The 17,395-nt window shown below is 48.2% G+C and overlaps 1 long non-coding RNA gene across 2 annotated transcripts; it reads left to right on the forward strand.

The window, feature by feature from the left end:
• The first annotated feature begins 1,563 nt into the window (after positions 1–1,563).
• On the forward strand, positions 1,564–6,350 carry LOC123521847. 2 transcript variants are annotated; one of them, XR_006680186.1, is made up of 3 exons: positions 1,564–1,774; positions 5,427–5,802; positions 6,120–6,350. It is a non-coding gene; the product is annotated as an uncharacterized LOC123521847 (long non-coding RNA). The 2 variants fall into 2 exon arrangements; XR_006680185.1 differs by having other exon boundaries at positions 5,427–6,350.
• The last annotated feature ends 11,045 nt before the right edge of the window (positions 6,351–17,395 follow it).

Consider the following 17,395-nt stretch of genomic DNA (forward strand, 5'->3'; position numbering starts at 1 on the left):
CAGAACCCACCAGTTAATAGAAGACTGCAAAGACAGAGCTCATGCTAAAAAACACAAAGCCAAGAAAGCAACGGGTCCGTAGAACAAGACGGGCACCTTCTCTGATCCAAACCTCCAATGGGGAAAAATAACCAGAGTGTAGGTGTCACCCAAACCCTCCCTGGCATCTATTTTCCCTGTGGGAACCTCCTCCCTGAAGCCACCGGCACTCTATTGGGAAAAGAAACACGGGCAGGCAAAAAGGATGTCTCCAGCTGCACCCCCAGGAACTGGTCAAGTATTTTCTAGAATATGAACATATTGCTTTTCCGCCTGTCATTCGTTAGCTGGAAGGAAAGGCAAGGAACCTAATTCAGTCTTATTATTCTATCTTATCACCAGGCTGACAAAAATTGGGGGCGTGCGTGTTGGATAGCAAGGCAGCGGGATGGGTTTGTGAATCTCTATGTTTTCACCTATTATGTCTTCTTTCAATCACATCTATCTACATCAACATACGAAACGATCCTATATTTTTAAACCCAAACTTACCCGTTGGGAGCTCAATAAGCCAAGTCCAAAGTCAAGGGAACAAAGCAAATCTCTCTCTTGAAAACAAAATCTCTCTCTTGAAAACAAAACCCCAAACCCCACCATATGCTCTTAGAAGGAGCAGGAGGCACACTGGGATGTTATTAATAACTGGCTCCAAGCTTTAGGAAGAAACATGAGCCAGAACATCCCGGCAGGGGCAAGGGGACAGGACTGACAGACACAGGTGGAGGAAATGACAACAAAATATATTTATACCCACATAGGAGCTCAAATAACCTGGCAGGAATGGATTGGTCTCACCACAAACCACCAGGCCGTATGTCAGCCAGGGGTCCTTACCCAATCACTAATAACAAAGATCCCAGTGTCCTAGCCTCCCGACACACGGCATGGTTCATCCTGGTCTACGCTCACCTTTGTTCTTCAGAATAAGCCTCTTCCAGCTTTCCCTAAATCTCTCTTCAGAAAATGCAGGTTTCCTCAGCGGTAGCTCCCCGGTTTAAAAATATCCAACCAAGGAGATTTTCAAATGTATATGGCCGGATCAATACCAGGCCGGCTTCTACCAGCAAGTGACCTTGAATCTCCCCCACCTGTGCGGAGCTGACCAGAGCTAGCTAAAGCAACTAGCAGCAAGTGCCCTTGAATCTCCCGCACACACCTGTGGAGCTGACCAGAGCTGACTAATGGCCTGCTTTATTCTCGACCTGCCATTCTGCACCCAGCACAGCCCGTTTAGCTCAGTGTCTGCTTTGTTCTTGGCCCACTGCTCTGCTCCCGACATGGCCCATTTGGCTCAGTGCCCGCTTTATTCTCGGCCCACCACTCTGCACCCGGCACAAATACACCCGAAACCAGGAAGACACTTTACATTCCAGAAACCCGGACATACCTGTATCTCCCAATCCCTGACTATTTTACCTTATATGGACTCAATACAACCCAGTCACATGTTCCCTGGCCATATAAGTACCACCCCTATAGCCTGGGGTGCGACTCCCTTGATCCAGACGCTGTGGACCGTGGGACTTCGCCCAGGCTGGGTTTTTCTCCCCAAAAAAGCCTATTTGCTCTAATTCGGCTGATTTGGTTTCTGGTGCCTCTCGACTACCTTACATTGGTGCGAAACCTGGGAGTAAAGACCCGCCTCGGTGGTAAAGGGCCAACTCCCCGCTTCAAGGGACTCTTCTACAACCGAACCTTGAGCGGTCGAGAACGGCATGATCAGTTTTGGACTCGGGTAAGTCCTGCCCCTCCACCTCTCCATCCAAGCCTAACTGTCCTGTGTCGCAGTAGTGCCAGGGATGGCTTTCCACTTCCATTCGGGACCCTGTGACCTGGGAGACGTCTCACTAGCAGGGGACCACCTCCGTTTAGCGTTTCCTCTAACTCTGGGGATGACTTGTCTTATGGGATAACTCTCCGGAGTGTCAGGGCATCATGGGCAATACTGAGTCCAAAACTAATCCTAAGACCCCCTTGGGCGGGCTCCTCCTAAATTTCTCCAAATTAAAATTTTCCCAAAGCTTCCACAGAAAAAAGGCTAGTCTTTCTGTGTACCACTGAGTGGCCTCAATACCCCTTAGACAATCAGTCTAGGTGGCCCTCCAAGAGTACTTTTAATTTTGGCATCCTCACTGACCTGGACAATTTTTGCCACCACTCAGGAAAATAGTCGGAGGTTCCGTACATTCAGGTTTTCTGGAATTTCCAATCCCTCCCCCGTCTCTATGCGTCCAGTGTTCCACCTCACAGGTCCTTTTAGCTAAATCAACTGAAAGGAGCATGGCGGCGAAATCAAAACTTGAAAATAACCCCAACTCTCCCTACCATACCCTAGCACCATCCTCTGTGCTTACTAAAGAGCCACTCTAGGTCTCCCACCTCGACCGATTCTTAATCCTCCTCCTCCCTCCCCGCCTCTGCCGCCCTATGCACAGCCACTCTCCCTCCCTTCGCCATCATCTTCCCCCTCGCTGCTGGACAGCTCCAACCCTCCACTCCGGTCCCGCCCATTTCGCCACCCTCTGTCCTCGCTATCTCCCCTCCTGTGTCAGCGCATACTCGTTCCCACCTCCTGCAGGGGCTGAGGGTGTGCTATGGGTCCAGATTCAGTTTTCTCTCCACGACCTGTCCTAAATCGAAAAGTGCCCTGAAAAGGGTTGCGGTTCCGAAGGCATCCGGGAAGCTCTCGCTGGCCCTTGAAGTCCATGGAAAAGGGTTTAAATCTCGTGCCGACCTTACCCAAATCCAAGGTCTCCGAGGTGAACAGCCTCTGGCATGTTGAAACAATGTAGGTAAGGGAAGTTGGCAAGCTGAATCCGTAACTTCAGAATAAGGATTGGCTGTAAGGACTGGGGCACAAAGCGGGAAGGGTTGCATCTAAAATCGCCGCCGCCGCCACTGCCAGCCCCGCGGTGCCTGGGCCCCTGTCGGGCCTGCAGACCCTGTGACCGATTCCTTCCCCAGCCCGTAGTCCCCACGCGGGGCATCCCGACCCCCACTGAGAAGGAAAAGAAGGAGCCGCGCGCAGAAGCAGGCAGGGTTGGAGAGGACCATGGGGGCGGGCCCAGGCGGGAGTGCCCTGGGTGTAAAAAAAAAAAAAAAACGGCGCCCAGCTCCACTTAAAACTGGTGCGGACCAGGAAAATCCGACTGTTTAATTAAAACAAAGCATCACAAAGGCCCACGGTGGGTGTTGACACGATGTGATTTCTACCCAGGACTCTGAAAGTCAAAAAACGCGGGTAAACAACGGAAGTAACTATAACTTCCTTAAAATAATTAACTCGGAAAAATTAAAGAGGTAACACAGTGTAAGGATAAAAATCCTGCCCTTTTCCTAAACTGCCTTCAGGAGGCCCTGACCCAGTTTACAAAACTGAACCCCCTCCAGGAGGCACTCGCCCAGTTTACAAAACTGGACCCCCAAACCGCTGCCGGGGCAGCTGATGACCTTCCACTTTATCTCTCAGTCTGCTCCAGATATAATAAAAAAATTTTAAAGCAGAGAAGGGACCACAAACCCCATTACAGGATCTGGTAAAAACGGCCTTTACAGTCCTTAACTCCCCAAAGGAAGTGGCTGAATCAGCCCGGGACAGTCCAGATTACAACAAAAGGTGGCCCTCAACCCAGGTTCTGGTAGCTGCCCTAAAGCTGGCAGGGGAGGGGCCGAAAGATCCTCACACAAAACGGGATGCAACCCTGCCAGGGGCTTGTCTTAAGTGCAGTAAGGATGGACATTGGGCCCGCCAATGCCCAAACCCCCAACCAACCACCAAGCTGTGCCGCCAGAAAGGGTACTTGAAGTCTGACTGTCGCTCGCTCGCGGGCTTCCCCCTGCTGTCCCAACAGCGGGGGTCAGCCAGAGCCTCATTACAGTCCTTCCCGGCTGGTGAGCTTCTGGGGCTTGCTGATGAAGACTGATGATTCCTGCACTCGGATACCCCAATAACCCTAGCTGAGCCCAGGGTCACCATCTAGGTAGCGGGTAAGTCCCCCTCTGGTTTATTGGACACGGGAGCTATTCCATCCTTCCTTCGTATGCCAGGCATAGTCTCCCTTCCACAGCCACTGTAATGGGGATTGATGGCTCCTCCTCAACGCCCAATCAAACCCCTTCTTGCTCTGCGTCTTAAACCAATGCCCTTTCTCCCATTCATTCCTAATAAGCCTCTCGTGTCCTGCTCCATTGCTCGGATTAGACATTTTACAATGCCTTAAAACCTCCATTTCCCTAATACCTCAGCAGTCTCATGCTGCCCATCTCCTTTTTGCCGCTGTAGCCACCTTGGGTCCATATGCTCCTCCCAGAGCAATATTCAGCCTCCAAAAACCTCCACCACTTCTGTGGGCACCTCCCCGGTGAGAACTGGACAATCAATTTTACGCACATGTCTAAACATAAACATCTTAAATATTTGTTAACTTTGGTAGATCCCTTTTCAGGGTGGATTAAAGCATTCTCTACCAGCCGGGAAACAGCAGGTGCTGTCGCTCAAACTTTCCTAAAATCTATAATCCCTAGGTTTAGCCTTCCACACTCTATCCAGTCTCACAATGGCCCAGCCTTCATTTCACAGGTGTCCCAACAGGTCTCAGTCACCCTGGGAGTGGCTTGAAAACGACATAGTCCTTATCGCCCCCAGTCGTCAGGCAAGGCTGAGCGTGCCAACGGACTTATAAAGTCCCAGTGAACTAAGCTCTCCTTAGAGGTCCGCCTCTCTTGGCCAGATCTCCTTCCTGTTGCCTTAACCGGCCTCCGGGCTTCCCCCAGGAAGCCCACGGGTCTCAGCCTGTTTGAAATTCTATACGGCCGTCCATTTGTCCTAAACTATTCTCTGCCTCAGAATGAAACTCCACTTTCAGCTTGCTTGCCCATGCTATCTTTGCTCCGCAATCTACTCAGGTCCTATGCAGACCAACACCTTCCGGACATTAAACAAAAAACAACACACACCTCTTCTGGGCACCCAATCCTTAACCTCTCCCCAGGAAACCAAGTCCTAGTAAAAACTCACCCCGTGCCTGGCCCTGGACTCCTGCCACGGTGGAAAGGACCATACACCATAATACTCACTACCCCATCGGCAGTCAAACTGGTATAACTGAGGGGTGGTATCATCTGACGTGGGTCAAGCAAGCACCCCTGAAACCCAAACCCACTTAAAACAAGTAAACTTCTAACTTCATTGGTCCAACTTCACCCTGCCTAACTAAAACCTCCCCCTAAATAATTTCGGCATGCCTTCTCCTCTTTTTATTTTTTACCCCCTTATTATGTTTTTGGAATAAGCCTTGCAGCAACCGCTCCGGCCAATTGAACCACTGATCAAAAGGTCTGTTTGGACTCAGTTATGCTGCAATTTGTTCCTGTTTCTTCCTCTTCAGGTGTTGGCTTCCGTAAGCACGGAAATGCGGTACATGGAAAAGCGGTCACCCAGCCACCAATGGCAGTTAATAGTTACCGAAACCTGGGCTGATGATTCGGGAACCCATTCGCAGGTTATAGGTAAAAAGTATTGTCAGCCTGAAGGCTGCCAATCTCTGGTGTTGGTTCCTGTAAAACCTTTCACTGCACTCCCCTATGTGGGCCCACCCCTCCTTTGTTTCCTGTATGACCAAACCAAATCTAGCGGTTGCAGTGCTAAATGGGTAAAAGAAAATGGAGGCTGCCCATGGAATTCCTACGTGATGCACAAATACAAAACGGATCTGGAAGAAAAGCGGAAACAAAAGTATCGTCTCATCAGTAACCATCATAACGGTACTTTTTAAATCAACATTCCTGACCCATGGAACACTCGCTGGCAGAAAGGTGTCCCAGAAAAAAACTACTGGTATCCGGTTTCTCTTACCCTTATCAATCTATATATATCTATCGTGCTTATGTATACACTGGCTGGCCGATCAAACCCGGCTAATTCAAAAAGCCCAACAAGAACTTCATAAACAGGTTATAGGACAGAGGTCCAAGGGAAAACCTTTTTCTTGGCTCACCGTTATCCAAGAAGGGGCAGCCCTTCTTAACAATTCTAACCTGGTTAATCTTTCCTCTTGTTTCCTTTGTGCTGCCCTCCATAGGTCTCCTCCGGCACCTGAAACCTTACATTCCAGAAACCCGGACATGCCTGTATCTCCCAATCCCTGACTACTTTACTTTATATGGACTCAAGACAGCCCAGTCACATGTTCCCTGGCCATATAAGCACCACCCCGATAGCCTGGGGCACGACTCCCTTGGCCCAGACACTGTGGACCGTGGGACTTTGCCCAGGCTGGGTTTTTCTTCCCAATAAAGCCTGTTTGCTCTGATTCGGCTGATTTGGTTTCTGGCGCCTCTCGACTACCTTACAGTCAGCGTTTTCAAGTGTGATTGTTGTTATGAACTGCTATCCAGTCCATTCAGGTGCACAGCCACACCTTAGGACAGAGGCCTGCTGCCTGACAGGGTTTTCTAGCTATAATGTCTATATGGGAGCAGATTGCAAGAGCTTTCTCCAGCGAAGCCCCTGCTGGGGTCAAACCTCCGAACTTGTCTCCAGAAGCCAGGTGCTTAATCATTGTGCCATCTGGGCTCCTTGAATCGGCTCACTTACATCACTATCAGCCTCCCTTCCTTCCTGGTGGAGGGTGGGGCATTCCCAAAACGAATCCTAGAAAAGCTTCCCATAGGGGTTTGGGGCATGGATCTTGGGACTATATCGTATATAAGTTACAACCTATAGAATTAAACGGAGATGTCTCTGTGGCCAGCCCTCTTGTTTACGGCGGTTGTTGTTCCCCATCTTTCCCCCTCAGAGCAGCTGGTCATTTTGAACTGCAACCTTGAAGTTGGCAGCCCACCTCGTAACCACAATGCCACCAGAACTTTTTGGAAAAAATCCATATTATCAAAAAAATTCTGTGTGACATCAAATTGCTAGACTAGTGATCGCCTGTCTTCAGGCCCAAATGATATTTAACACCACCCCTACCTGTCTCTCTGAAGTGTTAGGAGAACATTAATGATTACCCAAATATCATTGAAACAAGAAGGGAACGGCGTCCTTCTAAAGGCTTTGCTACCTGTCCCCCTGCTTCAGGATTGGGAAGCTCTTTCTTCAGAGGGCAAAGTGAAACCCAGCCAGTGGGAAGGAGGCAGTCCTCCTGGAAACCTCAAAGAGTGGCGTATTGTTCTGCCGAGGCCAGAGTTAGAGAGAGAAACTAACAAACTGAAGGCCACCAGTGTGATGGCTAAGGGAGAAGCAGTCAAGTTGAGCACAGGGTCTTCAAATATTTTGATTTTTTCACACCTCTGGTCAGTTAAAGAAATTTGAGTCTGCACTGAGTCTATCTATGTTGATCTAGATATACTTGTGTCCTATTATAAACATATCAAATACATCAGAAAGCACAAAGAGAAATTTGTAAAATATGAAATGAGAATGGATGTGCTAAGATTGCCTTCCACGTTCCTTTTCAGGTCCCTGGGGCTTGAGTCCTTCACTCTGAGGACCACTAGGGAATTGCTAAGAATCCTCCTCCACTACTTAGCAGCTATGTATTCAACCAAAACCCAATTCACTGTCATAGTGCCGATGGAAGAGCTGGGACTCCTTCTTTGATCCCAGAGAAAACTGCTCTAACAAAATTATACCCAACGCTGGTCAATGTCTATAGAGGTAAAAGCATTCTCCCATCGTCTACGATAAGGAATATGGAACCCAGACTGAAGGAAAATGATGGAGTAGCCGAGAAAGAAAGTGTAGTGACTAAATTTGCCTCCCCTAACTACTATCACCATCTCTCTCTCTCTCTTTCTCTTAACCAATTGAGGGTCACCTCTGACTCCTCAGGATTCGCAAGCAGCTCTCGTGCTGAAGATCCTGTCTACCTTCTTTCTTTTCTATGTGGGACACATTCGAACAAAATCTAGGGAGCGGTGTCATTTGGTGGTAGAACACTCGCCTTGCAGGCAGAAGAGCCAGGCTTGATTTTGAGCCAATGCACCTCATGCACAGCCAGCACACTGTCAGTGGAGTCTTGCACGCTGCGGTGCTGCTGAGCCATTTCAGAAGAGCTTCCAGACTAAGATGGACTAGAAAGAAAGACCCGGTCCTCTACTTCCAAACACTCAGCCAACAAAAATGCCGTGGATCACAATGGTCTGTTGATAGGGAGGGCACAGGCTCAGGCAGCATCTCATCCCGTTGTGTATGAGGTCACGATGGACCAGAGGCCAGCTCGATGGCAATGACAAACACAGAAACAGAAGGATCTTGCATCTTCTCATCCACCCTCTGAACTTTACTACATACGAGGAACAGGGGCCTCCTTGTGCCAGGCCCAGTGAGAGCGAGATGAACAAACCTCACCGAACAATTTCTCCAAACCTTGGTCCCTTGGGTGACATCTTTGATTTTTAATATTTGTCGTTTGGTGGTTAACCAAAGAAATCTTTGGCATCAGATTTTCCCAAGGGAATACATTGTTTGATTTCTTTGTGATGTTATTTATAATTTATTATGATTCACCCAGACACCTTTGCATCTGTCGTCCATAAGACAAGAGTGACCACCTTTCTATTCCCTGCTCTCCGCCCAGACTCCTTTGCCGTCAGCCATGATAGAGCCTTGTGCCATAGCCTCTTCGGACGATCGTGGACATTAGTCCTGGGGAGCCCAGGTGATGCCCTTAGGGAAACAATGGACGGCTAACTACAAGGTCATAGGTTCAAACCCACCAGCCGCTGCGCAGGTAAAGGGGACGATCTGCTAGTGTAAAGATTAGAAACTTAGAAAGTTTACACAGGGCCCCTACGAGTAAGAATCGACTCAGTGGCAGTGGATTTGGTGTTTGGGTGGGGAGGGTGCTGATGAGGGGGTACACGTGACGCCTGCTCCTGGGAAGTCTTTGGAAGAGCACAGAGGAGGGCGAGGTAAGTGGCTTGGTTTTTTTAATCATTTTATTAGAGGTTTGTACAACTCTTATCACAATCCACACATACACCCACTGTATGTCAAGCACATTTGTACATTTGTTGCCATCATCGTTCTCAAAACATTTGCTTTCTAATTGAGCCCTTGGTATCAGCTCCTCATTTTTGCCCCTCCCGCCCCACCCTTGCTCCCTCACAAACCCATGATAATTTATAAATTATTATTATTTTGTAATGTCTTACACCATCCAACGTCTCCCTTCATCTACTTCTCTGCTGTCTGTCCCCCAGGGAGGAGGTTATATGTAGATCCTTGTAATCTGTTCCCCCTTTCTCCCTCACCTTCCCTCTACCCTCCCGCTATGGCCACTCTCACCACTGGTCCTGAGGGGTTCATCTGTCCTGGATTCCCTGTGTTTCCAGTTCCTATCTGTGCCAGTGTACATCCTCCAGTCCAGCCGGATTTGTAAGGTAGAATTGGGATCATGATAGTGGGGGGGGGGGGAGCATTCAATAACTAGAGGAAAATTGTATATTTCATCATTGCTACACTGCACTCTGACTGGCTTGTCTCCTCCCTGCAGCCCTTCTGCAAGGGGATGTCCAATTTCCCACAGATGGGCCCTGGGTCCCCACTCCTCACTCCCCCTCATTCACAATGCTATGAATTTTTTTTTTGTCTTTGATGCCTGATACCTGATACCTTCAATGCCTTGTGTTCTCACAGGCTGGTGTGCTTCTTCCACGTGGGCTTTGTTGTTTCTCAGTTGTTTATCTTCCAGCCTATAGGACCCCAGATTCTATATCTTTTGAGGTAAGTATTTAGTAGTGTTTTTAAATCACGCTAAAGACTCCACACAATAGCCAAGATGGGACTATTACTTCTAACCAAGGGAGAGATGCAGCCAACTTGAATTACGATAGATTACTTGGCAGCTCTGACTGCGGAGAAAGGATTCCTTTGTAACACCTGAGGCCAGCAATGGAGCTGAGAACCCAGTTCACCCAATAGGCCTGTGAGGTCCGAGAAGGGACCTGCGGCAGGGGTGGAGAGAATCAAGCCGGATTAAATAACACTTAACCGGTAAAACGGGCAGGTTTTAGTGACTTGGATAATGGGGTGGGGGAGCGATTGAAAGAAAGACAGCATACTGCCCAGATTCCAGAGTTCAGTGGATCAGGAAAAGAAGGTCCAGGAGCTTGTGAACACCTCCTGAAATGCCCAGAAACAGCAGGGCTGTCCGGGTCGCAGAGGCCTGGAAGCCCTACCTCGCACCTGCTGTATGCATGTCCTGCCATACCTCTCTGCAGCTGGAGAATCCGGCCCTTCCCAGGAATGCATTGCTGCCTTTGACCGTAACTCTTAACCCTTAAAGACAATCAACTAGAAAATGTCTGACCCTGTGGGACAGAGAGGATACTTTTGAATTTCTGGGCATTCCACCCCAGTAGTAATAAATTGAAACTGTCTACCATCACCAACCCACACCCCGCCACCCTCCCTCCCCACTACACACACACACCCAATGGAATCAATTCCTAGTCACAGAGTCTCTGAGGCTATCCATCTTTACAGGGCCGATAACCTCACGTTTCTCCCCAGGAGCATCCGATGGGTTTGACTCTCAGACCTTCCCGTGAACACATCAAGACCTGCCCCCACTTGTTATAACACAAGCTGCACACACATGAGGACTCTACTGCTAAGATCCATTTGTACTGCTGGAGCCAGAGTCCTCCTGTCCACTTTTCAAACTTAAGTTACTAAGCATATAAAATAAAATCAATATCACTATCATCAATAGAATAAAAATAATAGATATAAGAATAAAATAAAAAGCTCTCACTGTATTTAAACTATCCCCCACCCACCCCCACTACCACCACCCACTACCAATTCTGTTTCAAAGAGCTTGTTGGGTTTTTCATTGTGTTTAGTAGAACGTGCCTTGATAAAAATGTGTTCATTGAAGGGGTGAGTGAACTTGGTTAAGAAAATTCAAGGAAGCCTCGGACAATAACATTCAAGAAGAACCCTCAGAGCCATAGAAAGAGTGGTCATTGAACTCTGGATTCTCACACCCTTGGCATGACAATAGAATCTGTGAGAAGCCTGTGCCTGTTTTTTTCTGAGCGAAGTACACAGAATCCCATGTGAGTAAAGCTTTGTTGAAGGGAGGCTGGCTCTTCACAGAAAGTAAGGGAAGGTACTGGCAATGTGTAAACCAAGGACTTTCCTTCAGCAATAATATTTACAAAGATACTCACTTCCTGTCTTTAATCACCACCACCCCTTCTTCCCTAAGGAGAGAATGGCTTCAGAGAAGTAGGGTGTAGCAGGGAGGGCCTGACACAGCTGTCCAAAGTCCCTGGCCCATCTGTTTCCATTTGGACCCAGCTACAATGTTTTTGGAAGTTGAGGGGAAGCTGCGTGGCTGATACAGGTGTGGATCTCCGAGGGGGACTGGCTCATATGCCACGAGACAGGAAGTTGGTAAGAATCAAGCCAACAAGTACTTTTTCATAAACCACAGAGCTCCAAAGGAGAGGATACAAAACCCTGCCAAGCTCTGAAAGGCGATTTCACATATTGTAGCGCCTGCTTTCACATATACGGCTGCCAAAGAAATTGGGGTGGTTTTGAAAAATGCAATCAGATTGTTTTTTAAGTGAATGTTTAAAAAGTGAATATTGATTTATTAGAAACGCAAAACTCTAGAGCTACGGCGAGCTAAGAGGACCTCCATCACCAGAACTCTGACGGACGGCCTTGGTACTAGCAAGCCGTTCATTATGTAAGTGTATACTAAGAGCTGTCATACAGATCCGGAGGTTCACTTGTTCCTGAGAAGAACCAGAGACCCACCCCAGCGCCACCAAGCTGTCTCCTCGTGAGGGCGTCTCCTTCGAGAGCACCAGGAGCGCCCAGCCGCTGAGAAGCCTGGGCGGCGCCGGTCTACTCCAGGGCGCACCACGTGGAATGCTCTTGAGCTGCCATCAACCGGATGCCAGTGGGATTCCGTAACGTGTTCCAGCTGCTGTTCTTAGAGCTTTACCTATAACACACTGGTCCTTCCAAGACGTGGGAAAGATGAGAAAATGGAGAAGTGCAGCAACTCCCCCGAGATGATGGGTCTGAAATCAGACCGTCTGATTGCAGCGCCAACACTCTTAACCCCCGCACTGCTGCCTTTCAGAAAGCACGGGAGCGGCTACAACAGCGCGTTTTGATGGTGTCCTGGATGAGAGACAGGGATCCCTCAATCGTCAAACAACCCACGCTCCCACTTTCCACTACTTGAACAGCAACGTTCAAAAAACAATCTGCTCAGTGCTCATAACCTTGTTCAATAGCTGAACTGAAAAGCGGACTTGGAAACGCCTGCATGGTGAGCGCGAGTCGCACCTCACATCTCGCCGTGGACAGAAAGGGCTGACTGTCAGTCTAAGCGCCACTCACCCAGACAATACACGGTGCCGGTTTTAGTGCATTAAGACATACATCACCGTGCTTCACTTTTTGCGCTTTATTTGCACAAAATTTTATAATGGTGGCTCCAAAGCAAGTGAGTGGAACCAGCAGAGAAGCTAAGGGAAGCACTGTCAGAACCACGATAGAATTAAAGAAAGAAATCATTGCGAAATTTGAATCAGGTCACCGCTCGTCTGGTTTGGTGGCTTAATACAACATAGTTAAGTCACGTTATCAACACTGTTGGGGACAAAACGTGACTAAAGAACCTAATGTCGTGACCAATGTGAACGTTTTCATCCCAAAACAAAGAACCCGGACCGTCAAAGAGGTTGAGAAGTGACTGTCGGTTTGGAGAAATCAGAAACAACTCGGGCATGCGTGTCCAAGACCGGGACAGGCCAGAAGGGAAGGTGTAAGTGTGATGCGAGGGACTCGGGAACACGTCTCTCTTTCTTATTTCTTGTGGGAAAAATATATTCGGGGCTCAAACTTCTCGGTGTTCGAACACAACTTTGGAATAAATGGAGTTCGACAACCAAGGTATCACTGCAGTAACTTCCCCCCCACCACCACCACCCCCCACACCCCCCACCCCAGTCACTCTTCACAAAATCCATGTCCTTCCAGGCAACTCAGGAAGTGACTTCGTTCGGAAATGAAGTTTTGCACATACCATTTGTTAACTTCAGAGAGCGACTAGGATGCACGAGGGGAGCTCTTAGTCGAGCAGGACTGGTGATGGCCTTTCAAGAGCGGAGGAGACCCACAGGTGAGACGGGGCAGAGACTGGAGACAATCCCACCAAGGACCGCCTGTGGAAAGTCAAGCTGGAAGTGGCCCGGAAAGACTATCTTTGGGGGTTCACAGAAAGCCTGGGAAAGCCCACAGCTTGATTCCAGAACTTCCGACGGAGTCCCCGTAGTAGCAAGGAGCTCGGTCCTTCCTGGCGCGCCTCGAAATAAAACCTGGTGACCTATTTCCAGAACTTTCACTGACACCCGGCCCAGTTCTGCCCTAACACCCGGCTGCTCTGAGTCCGGGTGGCTGGCTGGGCAGCTCCGGCACGGCGACAGAGCGCGTTTCTGCTGCTGAACGCCGCCAGAAGACTCGTTATGAGAGCCCTGAGACATTCATAATGCACATATATATAAATCAGAACAACATGGGGCCATTCCTGGTATTGATTGAACTCTTTCCAACAGAACTTCTCCCTGGTGACAGATGGACAAAGGGTCTAAATGGCACTAATGCTTCCTCAATCATTGAGATTCTCATGATCATTTTAAGGTGTTTGATCTCTTAAAATCCGGAGAGTAAATAAGGTTCATAATAAGAATAATAATAGACTTTTCATTTCTTAGCAAATAAGATCACTCCTTTTCCTCCAAGTTGCTGCGATTCCCATCTCAGTAAGTCCCTTGTGAGGAGCTGAGTTGAACCAGGCCCTGAAGTATTTGCTTTAGGACCAAGGGCCCAAGGACCTCTTCTCAGGTGAGGCATAGCCGTGCACCAAAGCTCTTGAAGTGGAAAGTGACTGGAAATTGTAATATAATTTCACTTTTCATTTAGAATATTCAGTAGGATATGGTCAAACTTTGTTGGATTCACAGCCCAGAAGTCATTGGCCCAGAGACTATCGTATGGTCTCCCTCCAACCCTCTATTTCCCTGAGTTTATTTCTGTTAAGCCATTTGTTGTAAAAAGAAGAAGAATGATAAAATAGAACCGAAAGTGTGATGCTCCCCCTAGAAAGAGGGTATGTAGTGCCTGGACCCATGGGGTTTTTTGTTGGGTTGTGGTTTTTTTTAATGTTTAATTGTGACTTACATGAAGATTGACAGAGTGGATCATCATTTTTACACTCAACAATGTATATACATGTTGTTTCAACCTATCTGTGTCAGGCAGGGTTCTCTAGAGAAAGAAAACCAGGACACACTCATGATGACATATGAGGATCGGTTTATACAGCGAGAAGGAAGATAACAGCTTCGTCCACATGGCAGGACAGTGGGCTTGGTTCAACTCCCTTTCATGGAGCAGTTAATAGACTGGAAGTCCTTCTACTCAGGTGGGCTGCCAGGTCCAAGGTCAAAGAAGCAGACATCAGAGTCCTCGCTCCGGCAAGGCAGGCAGAGTCTGCCTGCTGGCTGCAAACAGCTGGGTGGGTCAGCAATAGTCAGTAGCTCAAGACCTTAGCAAAGCAGGCCATGATTGGATTGGACCCTCAGATCGACTCTCAAACCTTCGACCTCTCAGGTTTACATCTCAGAAGAAGAGTCCCCATTGGAATGACAGTGTAAGATATGACAAAATAATCATTTATAAATTATCAAGGGTTGATGAGGGAGGGGGGAGCGGGGAAGGTGGGGGAAAAATGAGCTGATGCCAGGGGCTTAAGTGGAGAGCAAATGTTTTGAGAATGATGAGGGCAACGAATGGACAAATGTGCTTGACACAATTGATGTATTATGGATACATAAGAGTTGTATGAGCATAGTGATAAAAAATTTTTAATTAAAAAATGCCAATGATGGAAAAGGCAAAAAAAACCCAACTATTTCAAGTATTATAAGAAAAAAATACCTTTGAGAAATACAAAATGTTGAATGTAATGTAACAAGGGAGAAACAAAGTATTCTGAGTAAATAATAGCCAGGGCCCCGACCAGTGGGAAAAAGAAAAGAACGCTTTGGGAGCTAAGACCAGAAGCACAAGCACGGAACGAGGCACTGGGGCACAGCAGCAGTCAGCTTTGAGTGCGGAGAAAGAAGGGGTCATCCGCTGGAAGCTGAAGGCAAGAGGCCTGGCGCTGAGGACCGAGTCAGGTCAAGGGCAGCACTGAATGCAGGAGAAAGGTCTGCTTTTTACAAGGCACTTCTCAGTAAGACTCTTCAGAAGTGCATGTACTATAACAGAGACTGGCCCAGATGCCTGCTCGCCATCACCTTCTTCGAGGAGAGAGGGACCCTGCAGAGGGCCTGGACAGGGCAGGGCGTGGTGCAGCAAGCCAACAGACAAGGCTGGTGCCTTCAGGGCCCTGACGTGCTGGCGCTGCCCCTCTAGGGTGCAGCACGGCCCAGAGAGCACCTGACTCTGGTTTCCCCGCGGATCCATGCAGCATGGGGGTTGGAAGGCATGCAGGGTGCTCAGCCAAACTGAGCTACAGAACATGCTAATGAAGTGTGACATGACACACACACACACACACACACACACACACACAGAAGTATCCATCATAGAGAAAGGCTATCCATTTTAAACGCACTCAAAACTTGAAGATTAAATTTCCAGAAAGAAATGGAAAAACAAAAGTGAATGAAGCCCAATAATTCCCTTTCTCCAATCTCATTCTTCAGTTCAGGCGTGCTCACGGCATCTCGTTCTGATGGTTGTCTGAGTGAAGATGAGTAGTCCTTTAGAGACCTTGTTGCTGAGGGGACTATCTACGTTCGATGCAAGCCTGTGAAGTCCTCGGCGTTCCACACAGTCCAGCCCAAACACAGTGACAGCAACATCAGACACCACTGGAACAGGAGAGCCATAGGGGACGGCTGTACGCTGTGGCCCTTCTCCAATGAAGGAGAAAGCCCCCGTTACTCTGGTCCTGCTCTGTAGAAAGGGACCCAAAAAAACCCAGATTCACTGCCATTGAGTCAATGCTGACTCCTGGTGACCCCCCTGTGGGTTTATGCAACTGTAATTGTGACAGGAGGAGAAAGCCCAGGAGCTGCTCATGGTTTTGAACTGCTGACCGAGTGGGTCGCAGCCCAATGCATAACCACGACACCATCACGGCTCTGTAGAAAGAGGTAGATGAGAAAAGAGCAAAAGGGCAAAAGAGGGAATATCTATTGTCTTAGTTTCAATTTTACAAAGATGTTAAGTCATTCCAATCGAGATGCCCAGAGTCCACATCAGTACCCTGTCACCTTAAAGTCAGTTCAGAGCATCTTTTCTTTATTATGTCTCTCATTTGGGGGGAGTGATGTATGAGCACTCCAGCCTTCTTGCAAAATTAGAATTTTCCCATGGTGGCATCTTTAGCTTGGTTTTCCCAGAGGCCTCCTTCTTTCTTTTCCATCCTTAGAACCTGCTGTGACTCATCCTTTTCATTTTTGAAAATGTATTATGAAAATTTTGAACATATATGTGGCAGTGACATAATCTACTGTCAACTTGAGCAAAGGGGCGGAGTCTAGCCTGTCAATGAGGTCATAGCCAATGAGACCTCTGTGTGGGCATGGCCTTCTCCTGAGGATTCTGGGAACTCCTGTCCTCCTCCCTGGAGGCAAGGCACACCCTCTCCCTGCGAGACATTCTGGTTGCCAAGCCACATGGAGCTAAACTGATAGAGCCAGAGCGTAGGAGCTAGATGAGGCACATGGAGACCCACACCAGTATGCTTCCATCACCACTGGATCTACAAGACTTTTCACCCACTGGCCTGTGATCTTCCTACATTTGGCGTCATTGCATGTGCTGCTTGAGTCTGAAGAGGAACTTAGAGACTGACATATGGGCTAATATCAGACTTATGGACTTGATCTGGACTGGGTGGAATGTTTTCTTCATATACAATTACTTTTGATATAAAGCTCTCCCTTACATGGACATGAGTGTCTCTGGATTTGTTTCTCTAGTCTACTTGGACTAACACGATATAGAAACATGAAGCACAGTAAAATGAACTCTCAGGGTTCCATCTATCACCTCCTTTAGGCAATGAACATATGCCCATCTTGTTTCCTCTGAGTCCACATGATCACCCCCTGCACACGGCGTGTGATGACGGGGGTTTGTCGCGATGCGTGGGGAAGCGTGGGGCTCTCTAAAGAGAAAGAAGGAAGGGACACCGGAAGTAGAACTTTGGCTTCTCAGATGGTTGCTTTGATGATTGCTACCTAGAAACGCTGAAAGGAACCTAAGGAATTACATGCTGCAGACAGAGGAGAAAGGCCCCAC

This window comes from Echinops telfairi, unplaced genomic scaffold (genome assembly GCF_000313985.2).
Source record: "Echinops telfairi isolate 266 unplaced genomic scaffold, ASM31398v2 ScPeMD7_70;HRSCAF=299, whole genome shotgun sequence".
Taxonomy (NCBI): Eukaryota; Metazoa; Chordata; class Mammalia; order Afrosoricida; family Tenrecidae; genus Echinops; species Echinops telfairi.